The sequence below is a fragment of the Fukomys damarensis genome, unplaced genomic scaffold (assembly GCF_012274545.1).
Source record: "Fukomys damarensis isolate Sample0158 unplaced genomic scaffold, DMR_v1.0_HiC HiC_scaffold_3, whole genome shotgun sequence".
In the NCBI taxonomy this organism is placed as follows: Eukaryota; Metazoa; Chordata; class Mammalia; order Rodentia; family Bathyergidae; genus Fukomys; species Fukomys damarensis.
Genome location: NW_022900915.1, coordinates 15713430 through 15723659, shown reverse-complemented (window position 1 = coordinate 15723659; position 10230 = coordinate 15713430). Strand labels below are relative to the sequence as shown.

Genomic DNA, 10230 nt, shown 5'->3' with positions numbered 1-10230 from the left:
GAAGCCTTCGGGAGAGTCCAACCTCCAGCCTGCACATGTGCCATCCACTTAGGCTGGGGATACACTTGAAGCCCATGTCCACGTGGCTGTCCCACACAGGCCTTTGCCCAGGCTGGTTGCTCTGTCTGGACACTCTCTCCTTCAGCCAGCCAGCTCCTACATGGCCCCAGGTGTTAGTGTAGATGAGACCACCTCTGGGAAGCCATCCACTGACAGAGCTTCATTCCCTCTAAGTCATGAGCTCCGTGGGGCCAGGGACCTCAGCCTGCTTGCTTGTCTTCTGGCCCATAGCACAAGGCTTGGGCCGGAGTAATCAATATACAAATAGCTGTTGATGAATGAATGAGTGAATGAACAGTTGGGTCCCTAGCTCGGAGGAGGGGGGATCACTACCTACCGTGACTGGTGGATGAAGAGTAAGCAGAGACAGTGCTTTCGGAAGGACTGTAACTCAGACTGTAACTCAGCGGGTTCGGGGCTGACCTCCTTCCTCTCCTGGGACCTCTCTTGAAGTCAGGCTACCAGAGTCTGCAGCCAGTCATCATCATACTGGTGCTTGCTGAAGACTTGCTGCGTGCCAGCCTCTGTGCTCAGTACTTTACACACACACACACACACACACACACACACACACACACACACTTTTTGCAAGCTGCCTCATTGAACTAGTTTTTTGCAGGGAAGATAGCATCTCACTATGTAGTTCAGGCTGGCCTTAAACTCACTCACTGTGTAGCATAAGCTGGCCTCAAACCTGCACGATCCTCCTTCCTCAGCCTCCCAAGTACTGGTATTACAGGTGTGTGCCACCACACTTAGTTCATGGAATTCTTTGTGTGTGTGTGTGTGTGTGTGTGTGTGTGTGTGTGTGTGTGTGTGGCACTGGGGATAGAACTCAGGACCCTGCACTTGCCAGGCAGGCACGGCATCACTGAGTTACATCCCCAGACCAATTCATGGGATTTTTAAAGCGGCCCGTGAGACAGGTACCAAAATTATCTTCATTTTGTAGAACAGAAAACTGAGGTTCAAAGAGTGGAGATGCCCTGCCCAAGGCCACATAGCTAGCAAATTGTGGGGTAGAGGTAACGCTAGCGCTGGGGCATGTCTATTGGCTTTGAAAGAAGCATTGGCCATTAGGCTATCTTGCCTCCCCCACAGGAGGGGGTGCAAGTCACCATTCCACCTTCTCAGGAAGTGGGACTTCCTGGGAGACAAAGCTGGGAAAAGTTCAGCCTGTTCAGTTAGCTTCTGGTGAGCAACCACTGTGTACCAGGCCCGGCAGGAAATGCAGAGTTGGCGGCCAGCCTGGCCAGCCTGGCCAGCCAGCTCTCCATCTGAGCAGACAGACAGAACGACCTCAGGAAGACGGGTGGTGATGACAGCGGACTGGGAGGGTGCCAGCCCACGTGGTGACAACAGCTGGCATTCATCATCAGGTAGCTCGAGGGTGGATGGCGGTGGGTCCTGGTACTAAGAGTTGTTCTTGCAGGGGCTTTTTGGAATGTTTGCACGCTGGAGGCTGCATCACTAGGCCCTTCTGAGGGCAGCTGGCAGCTCTTTGACACTCCGGGCATGACGTAGCAAGGACGACTCTTTGCCTGTGTCCAGAGAGAACACCTTCCTGTTTCTCAGGGCTTTCCAGCTCGCCCGTCCTCTCCCAACTGTGGGATGCCACACTTTTAGAGTGCCTTCTCTCCTGAGGAATTATAAAATGCCATCCTTTTAGCAGAAGCAAAGCCCCTCCGTCTGTGGGAGACCCTAGGGGCCACCTTCCCTGACTGCCCACTGGGCTGGAAGCAGCAGCCCATTAGGTTTAGCCCTTGGCTGTGTAGAAATTACCCATCGAGGTGTGAGGAGCACAGTGGTAGCACAGCTCAGGCGACTGCTAATTTCTTGCCATTCCTCAGGAGAAGCGTGGCTTCTTAGCTGTATCCCAGCAGCAGAGCTCTGGCACACCTCGCCCAAGTCCTTGTGGTGGGAGCTGGACATACTAGGAGGGGCCCAGAGTCCTCCACTCAGAGCTGGGACCTTGGGGACTCTCAGCACTGGGAGGCACCACCCTGTGGTTCCCATGGCTCAACGGTTTGGCCTAAGACAACAGCCCTCTAGTGGCACTCAGCTTTGTCCAGGTGCCATGGGACCAAGCCAGTGGCAGGGCATATTGCCAGGGTGCAGGACTGGCATCAGTCAGTTAGGAAGTCAGAATGTGGTTGGAGAAAGGGTTACAGCAGGTGAAAAAATAAGGACTAGGAAGGAAATGGGGGCAGATTTCCATCTGAGATGAATGTTAAAGGACTGGGCTTTGGGTCAGGGATATGGTGTGGGATAGGTTTAGATTATATTGAGGGTAGAGCAGGGTGTGGTGGAGCATACCTGTAATCCTAGCATTCAGGAGGCTGAGGCAAGAGGATCTCTGAGAGTTCGAGGACAGCCTGTGCTACATAATGAGATCAAGGCTAGCCTGAATTGCAGAGTGAGACCCTGTCTCAAAAAAAAGAGGAAGAGTTTATATTGAGGGGCTGGGGATATTGTTCAGTGGTACAATGCATGCTTAGCATGCACACGGTCTTGGTTTCAATCCCCAGCCAACAAATGTGTGTGTGTGTGTGTGTGTGTGTGTGTGTAGTTTGGGCCTGGAATGTGCCCCAAAGATTTCTGTGTTGAAGGTGGGGCTTTGGGGAAGTGAGTGGAACGTGAAGGCTCTGACCTCATCAATGGATTGATCCAGTGAGGAATTCATAATTTGAGGGCATTATTTTGTTGGGTTTTTTGTTTTGTTTATGAGAAAAGGTCTTGCTATGAAGGTCAGGATTGGTCTTAGACTCACTATGTAGTCCAGGCTGGCTTCAGACTCGCAGCAATCCTTCCATCTCAGCTTCCTGAGGCCTGGGATTGCAGGGGTGCACCACCATGCCTGGCTTTTTTGTTTTGCTTTTGTTTGAGGAGGGAGTTTATGGCATTATTGGGAGGTGATGGGAAATTTAGGACCTAGTTGGAAGAGGTAGGCCACTGGGGGGTGTGCCCTAACCTGCCTCCTAGCATTCATGAGGTAAACCATTTTCCTTTACCATGATGACTCTTCTTCATCACAGGCCTGATGGGCAGGGGATTTAGCTCAGTGGTTTGGCGGCCTGCCTTGCAAGCACAAGGACCCGAATTCAATCCCCAGTACCAAAAAAACAAAAACAAAAAGCAAAGGCTTGAACATCACAGGCCTGAAAGCAACAGAGCCAGCCAATCATGGACTGAAACCTCTGAAAAGACAAGACAAAATTAATCTTTTCTTCTTTAAGTTAATTTCCTTAGGTATTTTGTCACAGTGACAGACAGCTAACACATGGGTATACAGTACATCGGAGTTGGGGTTGAAATTGAGGTTGAATTACTGATTACTATCAGTTTGATTTTGGTATTTGAACTGAAATTCTAGTTAGGTGAGGATTGGATTTAGGGTTGGAGGTGAGGAGAGGGCCAATAGTGTTGTGGTGGAACTGTAGACTTGCTGTTGGTATAAAGGCTAAAGTCAGAGAGTTTTGATTTGGCTCAGAATCAGACCTGAATTCCTGCCAAGATGGCACACACCTGTAATCCTAGCACTCTGGGAGGCTCAGGCAGCGGGATCAAGTTCGACCCCTGCCTGGACAACTTAAGACCCTGTATCAAAAAGAAAGGGGAAAAAAAATTTAGACTGGAAATGATTGGGCAGTAGTAGGAAACAAGCTTCTCTTCACCTACCATCATGTGCACTTTCTCAGCAGGTGGGAAACCCAAAGCAAGGCTGCTGGGCCTTCTCAAAAATTAGCTGCCTCCACTGGCTTTCTTAAGACTTACTCCACTTTCCACCACGACCCACATCTCCTTCAACTTTCATGTGTTGCTCTTGGGCAAGGCCAAGCTTCAATGTCACCTCACTCGCCTCAGTGGAGGTGACTGTCTGCGGCCAGCACACTGTCCTTTTCCAGGCAGCTGCGTTTTGCACAGCTCCTCAGGCAGGAGTGGAGCTGGAAGCAAGGCATTCTGGGTAAGCTCCGTCAGCAGGGCCTTCATCCTAGGGGTTACAGGGGCATGGAGTGCCCCCCCACTCCTTCCTAGCCTTTGCTAGGGCCCTGACCTCGCTTCTTCTTTCTGCAGAGGCCTCAGCCCCTGCGCGCCCTCTCTCAGTTCTCTGGGTGACAACCTGACATCCTCCAGCACTCAGCACTGGGGTCAGGCTTTTAAAGCTGTCACTGGGGGAAACTGTGGCCCTTCCCTCTGCTCACTTCCCCACCCAAGTGTCCCTTCATGCAGAAGCACGCAGCAGGGCAGGAAGCAGAGGACGGCTGTGGCACTGTGATGCCTTTTAAATGCAGGCAATTAGTGGCTAAATAAAATACAGAACAAGCATTTCTGCCTGCTCCTGGCAGGGTTAGGGACTCTGGGAATTATGGTGTGTGGGTGATGATAGTCCTACTTGCCTGGTCTGGAGCCTCTTTCTGGGATAGGATGGCAGAGAGGAGAGGCTTGCAAACCCTCACAAAAACTTCTCAGCCTCGTTGAGTTGGGGAGTGCCTGCCAAAAAACTGGGGAATGTCAGGATGCCATAACAAAATATCTCAGGCTGGGTAACTTTAAAACAACAGAAAGCATTTCTTATCATTCTGGGGATAGAAAGTCTGGGATCACATGTAAAGGTACATGATCCCAACAATGAATGTAACTGTACTGTATCCCTAAATGTACCAATAAACTCAATAAAAAAAAAAAAAAAAAAGAAAGTCTGGGATCAAGGCACTAGGAGACTTGATGTTGATGAGAGCCAGCTTCCTCATGGACAGCACCTCACATGACAGAGGGGGCATGTGAAATCTGTGGCGTCTGCTTTATAAAGACACTAATCTTCATGAGTCTGTAGGACCTAACAATCTTCTAAAAGTCTTGCCTTCTAATGGCATCACCTGGTGGGGGGGCATATATTCAGTCCATTGCAGGGAAGCACAGGGAAACTGTGGGGGTCTTGAGAGGGCTGAGGGAGAGTCTTGCAAAACAGTGAGGATGAGAAGGCTATAGGTCTGGAACATGACAGACCTGGGTTTGCACCCTGACTCTGCCACTGTCTTAATCAGCTTTCCATCACTGTGACGGAATACCTGAGGTAATCAGCTTATGAGGAGGAAAGGTTTATTTTAGTTTGGAGTTTCAGAGGTTTCAATCCATGGTTTTGGGCCTGTGGTGAGGCAGGCTATCATGGCAGGGACTGGGTGGTGTTCACTTCATGGGGGCTGGGCAGAGAGAGGAAGGGGCCAGGATCCCAATCTTCTCTTCAAGGACACACCCCAAATGACCTAACTTTTTCCCACTAAGCCTGGCTTCCTAAAGGTTCCACCATCTGCTGGTAGCACCTTAGGCTGGTACCTTCAGCCTCGAGGAACATTTAAGGTCCCAGTCACAACAGCCACTTCCCAGTTCTGTGACTTGGGCAGATTGCTTACCTTTCCAAGCCTCATTTGCCTTGTCTATAAAATGGAATAACAATGTTCCACCCTCTTAGTGATGTTGTTAAGTGTAACTGAGGTACTTATGGTCCACATCCCTCAAAAGAGAACCACCCCCCCACACCCAGGGAGACGGGCTGATGTGTTGAAAGAGTTAGAGATATTGCTGACAGGTCTGGCATGGATGGCAGGGCAGGCCATGGGAGGGAACCGGGAGCCAAAGGAAGATCCACCCAGGACCCCCTCAGGCCCAGAGCTCCTTTCCTCCCTGATGCTCCTCTTAGGTGCTCCACAGAGAAACAGGTGACTGGAGTGACTGTTACAGAGTGAGAGAGAAAGAACACAGACCCAGTGATTCTGGGAGCACGGTTCCCGCTGAGTCCTCCACCCACCACCCTCCCGCTGTGATGCCATACATAGACAACCACCCTGAATGACTTACTGAAGGTCCTGGAGGTCAGTTTCCCCTGTGAGGTACGGCTTTAACAAAAGCATGTCCTTCAGCTGCAGAGAGCCTTTCACAAACAACCTAGCTGGTTGCATCCTCCCAGCCTCAGGGCCTTGTCTCGCTGTTAACCCATGAGTCCTTCCCAGACTGCTCCTGTGCGGAGCACACCACAGCTACTCAGCAGAGTGCAGTCGGGGGGACAGAAGAAGCCATTCACTTGGCTCTTGCTCCCACATGGACCCCCGTCCCGGAGCTGCAGCTCAGCCCTTTTCTTTAAATAAAAGAATGATGTCATCTTCCTGCTCAGCTGCTGAGCCAGAGGCAGGTGATCTGAGATTGATGGAAATCAGGAGCTGGAGCTAGGGGTGAGCAAGCCTTGGCTCATGAAGGACAGATACTGAGACCCTCTGGGGACCCTCGTGTGCATGTGTTGACAAGTGGGAAAACTGCAAAAGCATAAAAAGAGCAGAGATGGAATTTTGTGGTAGTGCTAGACAACACGGTGAAGTTACACAGGTCTAGACAGGGATCTTTGAGTGTCTGAGCCTCAATTTTCTCGTCTGTAAATGGGGTAAAGCGGTGTTGGCCTCACAAGCATTTTGTGTGAGAGACTGGGAGAGATAATGGCTGTGTTGGCCTGGTGCCTGGTAGGGTCCAATAAATGGTGGCCTTGGGAATGTGACTAGGGCAGAAGCAATGCTGGCAGCAAAAGGACACTGGGCCAGCAGCAGCAGGAGGTCACGCAGGGGTCAGCTCCCCCTCCCTAGCAGGAAGCCTGGGCCCAGGTGTTCGCAGACCTTGAGGTGGTGGCCCCCCTCTGGGCCCTGGCTCCTGGAAACTGCCTGTGCGCTCCCCTCTGGGCACAGCCTGCACCTTTCTGCAAAAGCCTTCACTTCTGTTTTCCTTGAGCTTCTCCGAGGCCAGCCCGCAGGTCTTGCTGGGGCTCCTGGCCCTGCTTGGGCAACGCCTCATCTTCCCCCTTTACAAGTTGGTTTTCTTCCTCTCCCTTTTTTCTATTTCCATCTCTCTTTGTCCCTATTTCTGATCTATCTCGTTGCAGTATCTCTCTGTACCTCTCCTTCGTTGGTCGCCTGTCGCACCTCTGTGGCATTCCTGTCCGGCTTGATATAAACTCTCGCTGCCTCTACCAGTCTCCGTATCCTGCTTCATCTCGAACTGTACTTTTTCGGCTCCCTAAAAGGTGAGTCCCAAGGCTGGAACAAAACAGTCCCCAGGGGCAAAGGAAGGGTCCCTCCCCCACCCCGGAGGGGCACAGCCCTGGCTCTCTGTGCTTCCTGAGCACGGGTGTGTGTGGGCTGAGGGCAGAAGGCCCATCTTGCCTGTCATCTGGAGAGACGTGTGTGCAAAATGTTAGTTCTATGGCTCTGATTCAGCTCCCAGGCGGCTGGCTGCGGAACACAAACGATGGAAGGGGGTGATGGGGCCCTGGGAGACGGAGCCAGCCAGGCTGGAGATGGAGTCCTGGGTCTTGGCAGAGGACCCTAGGCAGTCTCTGGAGGGGTGGTGGGGTCAGAGCACCACTGGATACAATGATGCGGACTGGATGGAGGGGAAGGGAAAGGAAGGGGCCCTGTATGGGACGAAGGGGACCCAGGGTGGAGTAGGGTGCAGGGCCCGGTGGGTATGCATTCAAGGGATGGTGAAGGGGTGGCCGAGGAGCAGGTGTTTGATAAAGACACATGGAGGGGCCTCCTCGGGCCCTCCTGTGGCTTCCCGGCCTGGCTCCCTGCTCGCACTTGCGCCAGGCCTCTCCGTCCTACTGTTCACCGCAGCCCCACCTGTTCAGTCTCCAGGCTTCCCGTGTGTCCTCACCTTGGGCAGTTTCGAATGGCCAGTGCCCTCCCCGTTTAGGACTTTCTCCCTCTACGTCCCTTTATCCCTGTGGTCAGGCCCACAGTGACTCTGTACTTTAGAGCCAACCCTGCATGGGGTCTGTGAGCCCATCTGTCTGTCAAGAAGGAAGAGCCCAAGTTGCCACTTGCCCTGGTCTGGCCGCATGAAAAGGTGATGTAATCACTCCTGAGCCCTAGGTATGTGGGCCGCCTGGGCTCCAGGTGAGGACCAGAGCGGGTTCAGAGTTTCCAGTGGTCACCATCGCTGGCCCTTGGCTTAATGGGGAATCCTCATATGTGCCCGGGGGCAGTGCATGTCCAGGCCACAGACTGCAATACAGCCCACAGGGGCTGGGGACGGGGGCGAGCTATGGTCCTTTGGCTCTGGGAACAGGAGATCAACTTCAAAATACAGCATTACAATAAAAATATAGGTAAAATTTACCACTCATTGAGAGCTCACTCGGCTGGGTCGTGGGAAGGCTCTCTACATTTTTAATTCAAATGAAATCTTCACAGCTAGCTGAGATGGGCATTATTTTTATCAACACATCACAGAAAAGGCAACTGGAGGCTCAGATGTTAAGTCACCTTCTTGGATTCATACCAAGGCCCAGCTTCTTGTGCCTTTTACCCCCATGGACACTGCACACACACACACACACACACACACACACACACACACACACACGCACTCCACGCCCGCATAGCTCCCAGTCTGGGACCCGGAGGTGTGAGTGATGGGGTCATGCACAGATCGGAAAACTGCAGGGAGACCACTCCCTCGGCCTGCAGCTCCTCCAAGGCACCAGAAGCCCTTCCAGCCCTACTGGGCCTGAAGATCCCCAGCCTCCACCAACACCCTTGTAAAGCGTTAATTGGTTACACTTGTAGCCAGCGGGGGGCGGAGGGGCCTACATCAGGCCGTTTCTGGAATGGAGATGGAAACTGGGCGGGGGCTGTCCAGGGCGCTGTCCTGGGCCCCAGCTGCCCACCGCACTGCTGGATCCCCGCCAGCCGGGAAGGTGAGCGAAGCCCCTGCACACGTGCCTGTGTGGGTGCGCCGGGCTGCTGTGTTCCTGAGGCGCGGTGGGTGCGTGACGCCGGCAGCTCCCACCAGGCAGAGCCGCGAACAGAAGGGGAGAGCTGCCGGCGACTTTAAATAGCTCCTGCTGCCTCTCACTTGCCGGAGCCCTACCCCTCCAGTCTGGCTGCCCCGGGGAGGGGCTGTGTGAGCTCCAGAAATGAGGCCAAGGCAGGGGGCTCGGCGCCCCAACTCAGAAACACCCTCGAGCCACGGGAGCGCCTCCTGAGCAACACCTGTTTATGACTCTGCCCGGGAGGCAAAGCCCACTCATTTTCTCACGGGGCGGGGTGTCCGGAAATCTCTGAAGGGACTGTGGGTGATGGGGGAGCCGGCTCCCCTGGGCCTGCATTTGGCCGAACCCATGCAGCAGCCAGGTCTCTAGTCAGGCCCTCCCTTAGAGGGGACAGTGGTTCCCCCCATGCCCAGACATAGATGCGGCTCTGATGCTGAGGAACAGCCTGCAGCACCCTGCTCCCAAGATGCGCTTGTGGAGATGCCCTTGCCCTCCATCTTTCAGAGCACAGACCTTTGATGATCTAACCCAACGTCATTTGCCATCACTTCTCCAATCTGCCCACGTCACTCCTAGAACTTTTTGCTCCTCAGAACGTGCCCAGCTCATTCCCCCCTCAGGACCTTTGTACTTGCTGTTCCCTCTGCCTAAAATGCTCTTCTGTGGCTTTTCCTGGGGTTGGAGCCACAGCTCCATTGTGATTCTCATGGGCTTCAGGCACTTTTGCCTTTGAGAGTCCCTTCCTCCATAAAAAGAGGGTTATATTTTATGACTGTGTTAGTATAAGCACAGGTATATTAATATATATATGAAAATATTTCCTTCAATCCGAAATTCATTGTTTTCTTCTGATTTCAAACTTCTCAAGGCCTCTAAAAGTATGGTGGCCCTGGACCCTGTCCCTAGTGGAGAAGGTGGCCCTAGCTGGAGCCTTCCCATGCCTTGGGCTGTACTTCAAAAGGCGCCTACGAGGCAAGGCTTTCTGTGAACATCCACTTAAAATATCGTCCACCGCACACTCGTCCGTTACCTCTCATTTCCTTCAGAGTTTACAACTGCCCGACAATTCCTCCCTTGTTGGTTTATCTGCTCTGTCTCCTGTAACTAGTTGTGAGCACCAAGCAGCCTGGATTTTTTTTTCAATTTTTATTTGTTTATCAGTGCACATTTGCCGCACGTAATGATTACACTTGTTGTGGGCAGCTGGTGCACGTGCACAGCACGCCTGAATTCTTCGTTCATCTTCTCCCCTCCCCAGCTCACCACTCCCTTCATCTCTCGGCCCCTTCCCTCCCTGTTTCCTAGCATCTATCTTTTATTTTACTTTTTTTTTTTTTTTTTTTTTTTTTTTTTCC

At 52.6% G+C, this 10230-nt stretch overlaps 1 long non-coding RNA gene across 2 annotated transcripts in view; it reads left to right on the top strand.

Annotated features, from left to right (window-relative positions):
* LOC104855097 overlaps positions 1 to 10230 on the top strand; it is a 31403-nt gene that overhangs the window by 8704 nt on the left and 12469 nt on the right. The window contains exons 1-2 of one of the 2 annotated variants that reach the window (XR_004518438.1): positions 1294 to 1439; positions 6983 to 7123. This is a non-coding gene — a long non-coding RNA (uncharacterized LOC104855097). Of the gene's footprint in view, positions 1 to 1293; positions 1440 to 6982; positions 7124 to 10230 lie in introns of those variants that run through there. The other variant, XR_778314.2, reaches the window with a different exon arrangement.